The sequence below is a fragment of the Protopterus annectens genome, chromosome 7.part0, assembly GCF_019279795.1.
Source record: "Protopterus annectens isolate FY-2018-M chromosome 7.part0, PAN1.0, whole genome shotgun sequence".
In the NCBI taxonomy this organism is placed as follows: Eukaryota; Metazoa; Chordata; order Ceratodontiformes; family Protopteridae; genus Protopterus; species Protopterus annectens.
In genome coordinates this window covers 259,731,032-259,743,249 of record NC_056739.1, presented here as the reverse complement: position 1 = coordinate 259,743,249, position 12,218 = coordinate 259,731,032, and positions in this window count along the sequence as shown.

The window sequence follows — 12,218 nt, the reverse complement described above, 5'->3', positions numbered from 1 at the left end:
ATAAAAAGCCATACAGGTCTCAAACCCAGAACCCTGTACACCATAGTCATTAGTTAACCGCCAAGCCATCACAGAAGTACAGAAGAAAGAGGTATCAGCAAACAAGTCTTAACCATAGTAAAACCAAACTGAACCTGTGAAAGGAATCAATATAAAGACATATGTGCCTTAACCTACTACATAACATAAATATGTGAACTGGAGTAAAGCAGTAAGCCCGGAAGTCAGGTGTAATTTTAATAGAGTGTTGAAGTCCCCAATAAAACACAAGGATGCCATACACTGTATATACACATGAATCATGGATACCAGACATACATATAAGGTGTAATGAATAATAACTCAATGTCAAAAAGGAATTATAATGCAAAGTCTAACGTAAGCAATGCTAAGCATTGCACAAGCCAGCTTAGGAGGTGTAAGCAATGTGTAGGCGAGCTAACTCAATGTGCCCAGTGTTATACCCCTTTAAACAATGCTAACACTAGGTAAGTAGGTTTGCCCATAGCCTAGCCTTTTCAAAACTGGCCAATCATGGAAAAGTGCTGGAAATTGGCCCTACTTAAACCCAAGAGGCGGGAATAGATCACATTACTGGTTGTAGCTTCCCCTTGCAGGCACAATGGCAGTAAGGGGAGAAGCTGTGCACTTTTGGGCAGAGCGCTGGTGCATCCAGGAGTCCAGAGTCATAGTAGGACTCCTTGTCAAAGACCATGATCAGAGACTGCTGCAGGGCTAGTACCAGGGCTCCCAATATAAGGCAGAGGCCTGGGACCGTGTCGCCCGTGACCTCACCAGTGCCACTGACATACCCCGAACTGGTGAGCAGGTCAGGCATCACTATGCCGACCTGTAGCAGCGTAAGGAGAACCTCTTGGACCAGTGGATCCAAGAGGCTAGAGCGGCAGGAGATGTTCCAGTTGTGTGTAAATATCACCCCACTATGTGTGTAATAATTGCCAGCTCAGGTATACCATGGATAGGTATGGCTAAATATTCCTCTTATGTCCCCCACAGCTGCAATACAGCAGGCCGCGAACCAGGAGGCCCGTGTCAGTCACCTGGTGAGGCTGCGACGTGAGGCAGGTCAGTAATACTCATACATTTACTGTCATAGGAAATAAAACTAAAAGTAGTAGTAAATCAATTGCCTGTATAAAACGTGTATTGTTCAAGGCAAGTACTGCATACACTGGAGAATATGGCAGGAAGAGTCTCATATAGTATGTATATAAATAAAAATGTAACAGCCTGACAGTAAAGGTCTAACTGCTGGACTGCATGTGTATACTCTGGTATCATATGGTAATGTAGATTTGCAATCATGTAATAGTACTGTTGTATTAAGCACTGATACCCACACCATGCACCATAAATTGAATGTGTAAGAATGCCTGTGTATGACTGGTGTAATTCCCAGAGGCCATTTAGCACAACTGAGAGACACATAGACAAAAAAAACAGGGAAAATGCAGGCAACACCCAAATAGCACATGCAACTGAGATGTTAACTGTTGTTTTGTTTAGCACACACAGCCATGGTTCGAATCCTGCCAGTGGTAGTAGTCTGCATACAGAATCATACCCCACAACTGTACAGATATATCCAGAATGTCCAGTAAAGTGGCCCATATCTGTTGCCTATCAACCTGTCCCCCTGGGAAATCAGTGGGATGACCCCAACTGATTGACACACATCTATGAGAACAAAGCTGGCACACTAGCATCTCCCCAAACCCTTATGAGACTAAGAAGCCACATATGTTCCATTTACACCCCAACTTGTCAAGCTGTGGCCAGAGTGTGTACAGTAGCACAGTGAGATGTATGTGCATAATAGTAATGTTGAATCTGGTATTGTTTGTGGGAACATTCAGGTAGTGCTAACAGTCATATCTCCCACAGGTCTGCCAGATACCAACACTGTGCCCAGAAATACAAGAATGATACCCTGTACTGGTACTGGTTACATTGGTATTGTATGGCATTGCGATGATGCAGTTGCTCTGAATAATGAGGTATTACACATCACTGTCACCCACACTGTCCTACAAAATATTACTGTCTAGGAGATCTGTATAAGAGTGTTGTAATATAAGGTCAGAATGCAAAAGCATAGGGGATTAATAAGACAGAAAGCAGATAGGAGATATACAGCAATATCGATATAGCAGACAACTGTGATGGGCAGTTTTTAAGTTATAGCAGACACAGACATGGTCTGAATCCTGGGAGTGGATGTAGGCTGCATACAGAATCATACCCCAAAACTGTACATATGAGGCCAGAATGTCCAGTATATGGGCCCATATCCGCTACCCGTCCCCCTGGTAAGTCTGTGGGATGATCCCAGATGTTTAGCCAGCAAACAAGGAATACAAGTGATTGTCAAACATCTATGAGAACAAACCTGTCACTGTAGCAACCCCCAAAACTCTTAGGAGAGTAATATTTCAACTATGTCCTATCTACATTCCCATGTTGTCAAGCTGTGACCAGAGTGTGTACAGTAACAGAGTGAGATGTATGTGCATAATACTAATGTGTAATCTGGAAGTTTGTGTGGCAGCAGTCAGGTAGTGCTAACAAACATTGCTCCCACAGGTACATCAGATACAAACACTGTGCTGAGAAATACAGACCATTATAACCTGTACTGGTACTGTTCACTCTGGTATTGTAGGGAACTGTGAGTGTTGCAGTTTCTCTGAATAATAAAGTATCACTGATCACTGTCACCCACATTCTGCTACATAATATAAATGTGTAGAAAGGCATGTATATGTGTGTGTCAGATCACTAAAGGTGGAAGAGGGCAATATTCTAGGTATGTCCTGGCACATCAGCATGTGGTGAACACATGGCCAGAGTCTGTGCAGAAAGAGTTGGATAGCTATGTGCACAACATCAACCCAGAATCTGGGAGTATGTGTAGAAACAGTTAGTGTTAACAAACATTCCCTCCACAGGTATACCAGGTAAGAGGTGTATACTACAGGTAAAACCAGTTCATGTGTAATGATGATGACAGCCATATCACTGTCCAAACGAAGGCTATAGGGCAGTCTAGTAAGACTTGTAAGGTATATATAACAGCAGTGACTAGGAAAGTAATATGGACTACAAGAATATACTAGTTGTTAATTGACATCTTTCTCCTTCCCCCCACCATATCTCCAACAATAATCAACATACCCACCCCAACTGCTATGTAATGACACCTATGTTCTGATAATGTCCAATTGTTTGATAAATATTTTAATTGTTCCTATGCATGTGCTATATTGAATTATTCCAACATTGGTGGCATGGTGCCATCAATGTATTTGCATGCTGTTCTTATCATCACTGTGGTCCCATCTATGCATGTGTTCTGTTTGCTATGAAACTGTTCTGTATCTGGTATTTGGGTTAATGGGAATATCTATGCATGCTGTTATACCTAACCCTGAAATGTGTTGACTATTACCCACATATAATGATGAAATCTAAACACTATAGCACACTTGGAAAGGCTGGTTCCAGCGGACCCACCTGTCCCACCTCAGCTGGCCATGGCACCGGGCATCAGCATGTCTGGGGCCCAACCTGGGACCTCCCTGTCTGTTGGTCCTGCACCACTTTCAGGTGGAACCACCTCAGGGGATGGGGCTTGCCCCCCCCCCCGAGAGCGAGCATGGACAGGCACTTGTCACCAATCGCCAGGTTGGGGTCGTGGTGTGTAGAGAGATCAACCAGCAATTTGGTGATCTTCTACACCAGCTCTGGGGCTGCATGTCACAACTAGAGCATCAGTCTGGCTCTGCGACTCAGCCCCCAGCACAACCAACATCAGGGCTGTGAAGGTGCAGTGGTGACTGTCCATGGGTGATGACCTCAGTCCCACTGTCTCCACTAGGGGGCCATGGGCTTCGGATTTCCCAACACCCCTCCCTATCAAGGTGTTTACCCCCACAAATGTCATATACCTCCCCAGTTTGTGTCTTGTTTGTCTTGTCTGTTAACCTACCCAACCTACCTCCCCAAATATACTTACTACCCCTCCCCAACATCCCACTCTCACCTGAAAAAAAAAAAAGGGTAATCTGTTCCCACAAAAAAATCTCACTCCATACATAGCTGTCCATTTTGCATACTTGTCCACTGGACACATGTAATCCAGTCTAATTGGCATCACAGGGATTTGGTTGACAAAATCTTCCTCCAAATTCAGTGTATATGCACAGCTGTTGCTGTAGAAGAAATGGGCAGCTATGGACCTTCCCTACACCCTTCATGCACATCTCTGGTTAGTTTCCTTACTGTCTTTCCCTCTTTGTGCCCCTTTTTTTCAGCACTTTCCTATCAAACCCATTTTTTTTCTTTTAAAAAAATTAGCGTGAGGGTAAGCGGGAGTAAGCACTTTTAAGCAGCAGTACTCAGGTTTAAGCCTGTTTGCTCAGGGTAAGCAATGCCTACACAGGTTAAGCAATTCGGAAGCTAACTGAGTATAAGAAACTGTAACTGGAAGTTAGCAGTGCTTACCTCTGCGCAAACCCACTTACAACTGCTCAAATGCGCCTTAATCACCCTGTATCCAATGGCCCTTGTTCTGCCCAGCAACAAAATAAACAGCCTCTGCAAGGCTCAAACCTGGGAACCTGCACACCATAGACAAAGTGCTTTCCCACTAAGCCATGTCAGATATAAATAATCCTGATGTATTCACAAGCATATCATCCAGCCCAGTCATTCAACAGTACAGAGAATGTATTCCAATATGTAGATGTATGTGTGTGTTTAAATATATCAATGTCTAAACAGATACAACATATATATATATATATAATATATATGTATGTATACATATATAATTATATATGAACATATATACATGTAAATACCTACATCTATAGATATATATGTCTACATCTATATGTCTAAATATATACAGCAAGTTATATATATATGTAAGCATATATATATATATATATATATATATATATATATATATATATATATATATGTAGGTATATACGGACATACATCTGTAGATAACAATGGGAAAAAACTAAAACATATATGTCCACATGCACCGTTAATGGGGTTGAGAGGCCCCAAACAATATACATCTTGTACGAACAGGTATACCCTCCACAGCCAAACATGTCTGCCCTGCAATATACTACCAAGTGTTGCAGATCCCATAACCAGGACCTGACACGACATGGGCACAAGATGTTAACAGTACTCCATCCCATCTGTATGATGTCAGGCTGGTATTAATAACATATCATGCAGTACAGTCTGGCTCCCATAGGAAATGTACAATGTGGAAGCTATCAACATCCGTAGGATACATATACACAGACACATATATATATATACATATATACACACACATATATATATATATATATATATATATATATATATATATATATATATATATATATGACTACACATACACACGCAGAGATATGTACAGTAAGATACATATGTAGAAGGTGCACACAATATGGAACAGCCACTATGCCTACAGTTAACACCTTAACAGCTGGACACTGTATGAGCCACCCATACAAATCACAATCATTGCCTGCAACATATACCCACAGAGAGGTCATAGGATATAACACCACACACAGGTTTGCAAAAATGGAAAACCTTTATTTATGTACTATTACAGTTGTATATGCCATGTTGTATAGCTGTTCAAGCACTGACATCCATATAAACAGAGTAATGCAACTGTGAAACAGTTATACTAATACAGTAGTCTGGAAAGGTTTACAAATGTTGCTGTCCAGTCCGAGCCCTTCAAATAGTACAATAATATTAAAGACAGACTGGGCCACAGGATACCAAACAATCAACAGTAAGTAATGCAGGTATATAGTTCAGCAGCCTCTATCTACACTCTGTACACAATCACTAGGTGGTAAAGACCTCAGTTAACACAATGGGATGAAACTGTTACATAACAAGGCATAACTGACACCATCACAAGCACACTGACAAACAGAACAGTCTGTATGGCAGGAGGCAGTAGGCCTGCCTCATTAGCACTCTTCAAGAAAAATCTTGATGACTGGATAGGAAATAGGAAATTCACCCCAGGGATCACTTCTGTGGCTCTGCTCGACAGGGGCACAGAAAAATAATTTTCTTGGGTGGCAAAAGCCAGGGTACCTTTTTGGCTAGGCTTATATAGGCCCTAGGGCTAATAGCCTAGTACGTGCCTATGAACCCAATTTATGCCATTAATTTAAATATAGGTGAATTGTATGGTACTGTACATCCAGATACCTTAAGGCAGCTCACCCCTAATTCCCCCACATGTTGTAACAGCCTAGGTTATTTATGGTGCATCCCCCCCCCAGGGTCAATAATAGAGGGCCATATAGCACTGTTACTTACACTGGTTTCTGGAGTGCATAAGGGCACACTTGTATTGTGTAGGTGAAGCCCACATATATGGCCACAGCCCCACTGTATGTGTAAGGGATACAATAGCAGTGGACTAATGGCAGGAATGCCAGCATGATATACTCACAGCCCACTACAGAACAACCCCTGACAGCATGTCATATGTGCAAAGTTTGGTATGTAGGTGGAAGACAGAGGCTGGAACACAGGCCCATATGTGGAAAACTGTTGCCATACACTAAGCAAGTCACTGGTGTTACAGGATAGTCTGCAACATACCCTTAGTCAGGGATTTGAGGTTAGAAACATAAATGGATGTAGCCATGTACTGATAGCACTCAACACACACACTGCCAGTGAAATATCTGACACAGGACCTGTGCAGTGGACAGACAAAACATAATAGGCACACCTTTGGCCATCAAGAGGATAGGCCCACAGTTGAGAGCTATGCAGACAGACTGCATTCCAAGGTAAACTAGTATGTACACACAAACCCTGTAACACCAGTACTATACAAAGCATAACACAACTCTACTCACACTCTGTCTGTAGTTCTGGAACCTCCTACAAATATGTAGCTGGCCTGAATGTGCAGGTTCTCCTGTAAGAGGTATTGCTACCTGCTGTCTGTAACACTGATGCCCACACACAGGAAGGCTGTCTATCACACAGCAAAGGTTATGGGACCACACCCACATGATGTAGGGATTTATAGTAGGTGGTTGCCATGACAGTGTTAATTGGAAGTACTACACAGCAAGCTGCATGCAGTTAGTAAGTGGTGGACACTGACTGGTGCAGAGACCATCACCTGGTCATGTGCATCACCTACTAAAGCCATGCTGCAATCTATTCCAAGCAGCTCAATCCATTTACTGGAGAAAGACCGAGAGAGAGAGACAGAGAGAGAGAGAAAGAGAAAGAGAAAAAAAGAAAAAACAAACTTCAAAAACAAAAAGCCTAAGGCAAAGGCATATATTCTTCATTTATTCATCAAGACATCATTCCCACAACAGGTATGTGAAGTATTATACATGTAACAGAATGTAGTACCTGGTCCATAATAATGGGATAGCTGCTGTGGAATGATTTATATGTGCCATCAGGTGTTGTTGTGATGATAGTCAACTGAACAACTGCTATGGACAATAATGTTTGTCCCTGTGAGTAGTGGGCCATAGCCATCAACTGTGCAGGTCAGCACTGACTGACAAGATGTAAGCCATCATAGTGTGTGTTGTGTAATGGGAAGTATGTATATTACGTGGCCAGTAGTTGGTGGTGGAAGTAATGCCATTATGATGGACACATGGGACCCATGGTCCACCACTGGCAGGATATTCAGGTTAATCTGTAATTTAGCATGCAGGAATGGGTTACCTGCAATCGGCTCCTACATATACCCCCCCTAATGCCAGGCCATGTCCATTTGTGGCACCTGTCTGTGTTGTAGCAAGGCAGGACAGTGCAGCTGTGCAGGAAGGTGTTGTGAGATTGTGGAGCTGATGTCTGAATGTACCCCACATATAGGTATGCATACATGTACATATGTCAGATATATAATATATAATATATAATATATAAAGATATATATGTATATATATATATATATATATATATATATATATATATATATATATATATATATATATATCAGCATGTATGTCCACAAATATACAGATACCCATGTGTAGACATATATATGTGCACATATATACATCACATATATCTACACATATATAGATATATACCTATATGCACATGTCTACATATATACAAACATACACACAAACATATATGTATGTAAAGACATGTCCCCTATAATACTACCACAGTGATGTGCTATGTGTGAGGCACCAGCACACATAGCAATACACACAGATATCTACAGCTGTCAGTGTGTGCAACATGGACGGGTATGTCACATGTTAGTCCCTTGTTGGGACTGCATTGACTCCGTCTGTGAAGTATGCAATGGGAATATGGGGAAGTATGGCAGGTATACTTGTGGAGGTGGTCAGGGTTGGTAGATATAGAGGACAGTCTACAGGGGTGGTATGTGACACATATAGTGGGTAAACACCCTTGATGGTGTGTGTGGTCTGTGATGTGGATGCCCCATGGGCCCCAATATGGGCACAATGGGAACAAGCCTCTCACCCACTGCTATTCACAACAGCAGTCCATGTCCTGAAGGTACCTGGCCTGGAGGCTGAGCAGGAGAAGCATGTCGGCCCTGTGAATGTATACTGGGTGCCTCAGACTGATGTAGCACATCCCACATGTGTCTGTGGAGCCCAGTATGGTACAGACCCTAGACCTGACCTCAGGGGACAGGAACATGTCTGTGTGTGACCCCAGGAGGGACAACATCCCCTGGGTTGGTTCCACCTGATGGTATTGCTGGACCAGTACATGAGGAGGCCCCAAGTTGAGACACACATGTGATGTGGCCAGGTATCATGGGAAGATGGGTTTGGAGAGGTGGTTTTGCTGGCCAATAGAACATATACATGTTATTGTGTCACTGTTATAGAACATATTTTGGTAGTAATAGGTTACACAATCCTGGAACATGTCCAACAGCATGCCTAGATATCCCCAAATAACGCAGAATGTCAGATGTGCAGCAATCCCAAAGCAGCCATACCACTGGCATATATGGAACCATAGTGTCCCTGACAATGGCTAGCAGGTGAATAGTCTGTAACAGGCCAGCAATGATAGTGTCCACGCAGGGGGCATGGCTACAATCACATAGCAGAAAGTGTGGTACAATACAAAATCTATCCCACTGGTAGGTAAGCTGTAGACATACCTGATGAGTTGTGTGTACAGTTTGTTGAAGCTGATATGGTGGGGGGGGGGTGACAGAGATGTGTATTATGAACTGTGGTAACCTTGCTGTATGAGTTGCTCAGACCTGTTTCCATCTTTATGTCTTTCAGCCAAGATGTCACATGCACGTTTGCCAACATATTCAGCAGCCAAAAATGAAGTGCTGATCAGGTACTTAATCCAGCACTACCCTGTGCTGTTTGGCAGGGCCACCCATGACCAGCAGGAGTGGACCACCCTGTGGAGTGACCTAGTCCACAAGGTCAATGATGTTGGACTGCACAACCACAGTTATGAGCATGTCCAACATCATTGTACTGACCTGCTTCGCAATGCCTGTCAGCGTGCTGCTGCAGTCCAGGGGGATCACCTCACCACAGGGGGGGCATGCCGTCTATCCCCCCTGACACATGTGGAGGAGCTCCTGGCCAGCCTCGTGTCACCTGCCCGTTCGGCCAGCCACCAACTGCCGGACACCTTTGCGGAGGTGAGTGGCACCCACACACCAGCCATGGAGCTTGCAGGTAAGGACACAGGGCATATCAGTAGGCCACTGTTGCATATACATGCGCATCGGTACAGGTAGATCATGCATATCTGACATGTCATAGATATATTGTGTTGCTGCATAATAGTGATAAACAGATGTCCAGATGTGGTAGTATTGTGGAAATGTAGCACTGATGTATTATAATACTGCACCCACCCTGTAGCACTACCACAGGTGTGGCCACTGACATTGCATCTCTCACCCTCTTATGTAGGTCCCTTCAGGATACCACCAAGGCAGCAGCCTGTAGCTGGTGAGTATGGTTTATGTAGATGCTTACCAACACACTGGGCATGTAATGGTGATGGTATATTCCATGCACACATCTAACACACCTACCCTGAATGCATGCTGTACATATGCACATATTGTTGCTGTGAAATGCAGAGCCTCAAAGGGGTGACCATGATGGGGTATTGGAAGGGTATGTCAGACACCTGCATGATAACTAACATCCTGTCATTGCGGAATGTGTCCACAGGGAGTAAAATAATGGTGGGAGACATGGCCTACAGTAGGAACATGTTCGGAACAACACCCATATACAGTGCAACACCAGTGTATATACATGTAGGACAATGGCAACTGCTGCAGAGATACATTATGGTATAAGGCATTACAGTAGTCCACATTATCAGCTGGGACTAGGCTGTAACATGTGGTGTTCAGTGTATGGGACACTGCAAAGTGACACATGTGTAGGGCTTACTTGTCATGCATCTGCAAAAAAGCTGAAGGAGAGGGAGGTGTCAGCATGACACACCAGTGCACTGCAGCAGGGATCCTAAGGAAGCTAGGAATGGCTCTATCTACCCATAGTCAGGTTCAGGACCTGTGGCAGCCATAACCCTACCCCCACAGCAATAGTGATGGCAGTGTTTGAACACCATGGGTTATGCACATGAGTAGACCTTGTAATCATGCTGAATAAGGGGACATGTGTAGGGCAGACTGAACATACACTGACAAATGCAGATGGCCATGCTGGTATACCCCTGACAGGAGTAGTGACTGCTATAGTACACCCAACAAGAGGTGCGATAAACTGTCATGATAAGGGTGTGTACACATATGCCCACACAGTGTGTATGCATCACGGTCAGCAGCTGGACACCTAACACAATCCATAGACACTGTATGTGAAAGTACAGGATATATGTACTGCTAAGATATGCAATGATGTGGTCCCATGGCTGATCAAGGATGGGTGCGTCAAATCAATAAAGGTGTGTACACTCCCCATAGCCATGGTATGCTCTGATGGCTGTCAGTGTAAGAATATTGGATTGGTCATACATGGTCCACTAATGTTGAGAGCTGTGCATCAGACATCAGGCATTCACAAATGACATCTGTCCACATATCATACCAGGTATGTGTTGCTGGAAAACATAGGGGCTGTGAGCATTAAAGCTGATATAAATGACACAGTAGTACACATTCGGCAATGGGCCATACACCTGTGAGATGTGGTGCACAGTACATGGCAGGGTGCAGAATAGGTGCACAGAAATACCATGTTCATGGGTGCAGTAGTTTCCTGGAGAAGGGGCTTCACTTAGTGAGACAGCACATGCATCACACACATGCATACAGTTGCCAGCATGGATTGACTATAGCTGCACTGCATGCTGTCGCGTACCATATGTTTTGCATGTTGACAGAGGAGTAATAGGAGGACTGTGTGTACTTTCATTGTGCAACCTCACCTGTATGTTTGTGTGCATTATGGTGGGTAGTCAGTTTGTCTGTAGGGTCACTCTGGTGAAGTGGAAGCATGTTTGTGTCACACACCTACCAGTACAGGGTATCAAACCCCTGACAACTATGTAGTGCTATCACATGTCTATGCAATTAGATGCACCACATATGTTACATGTTGAAGAGCTCTCCAAACTGATATGTGATGGTGAGTGACATCTGCAACAGTGATATGGTAGCTATACGGTAGGTGTAGTACACATGGCTGTCCCTATGAACAGGTGTCAGCGTCAACACAGCCACACTCTCACAGCGATGCACACACATTGACAGACTTGGCAGGCCCAGGAATACAACTCATCACTAGTGAGATTGCCACAACACAGTAATGTGCAGGTATCACATGAACCACAGGGGTCATACGGAGGTTATATGGGTAAAGGGTATGTGGAGGTATCTGACCTCAGACAGCATGCTTCAGTATGCCAGTGGGGGGTGTAGTGAGTGTGAATGTGGTCATAGGCATCATACAACACACACACACAGACACAGGGTGCGAGTACTGACATGCAGGGGTGCATTGCTTCATGGGTGTGTAGTGGTTGACTGTGCCAGACAGCTATACAAGACTAAGTGATGGGTATTCCTTGGCATCAGGCCACATGACAATTGTCTGCAGTGTGGCTCTGGGTTGTAGTGTCTGGATTTGCCCACACAG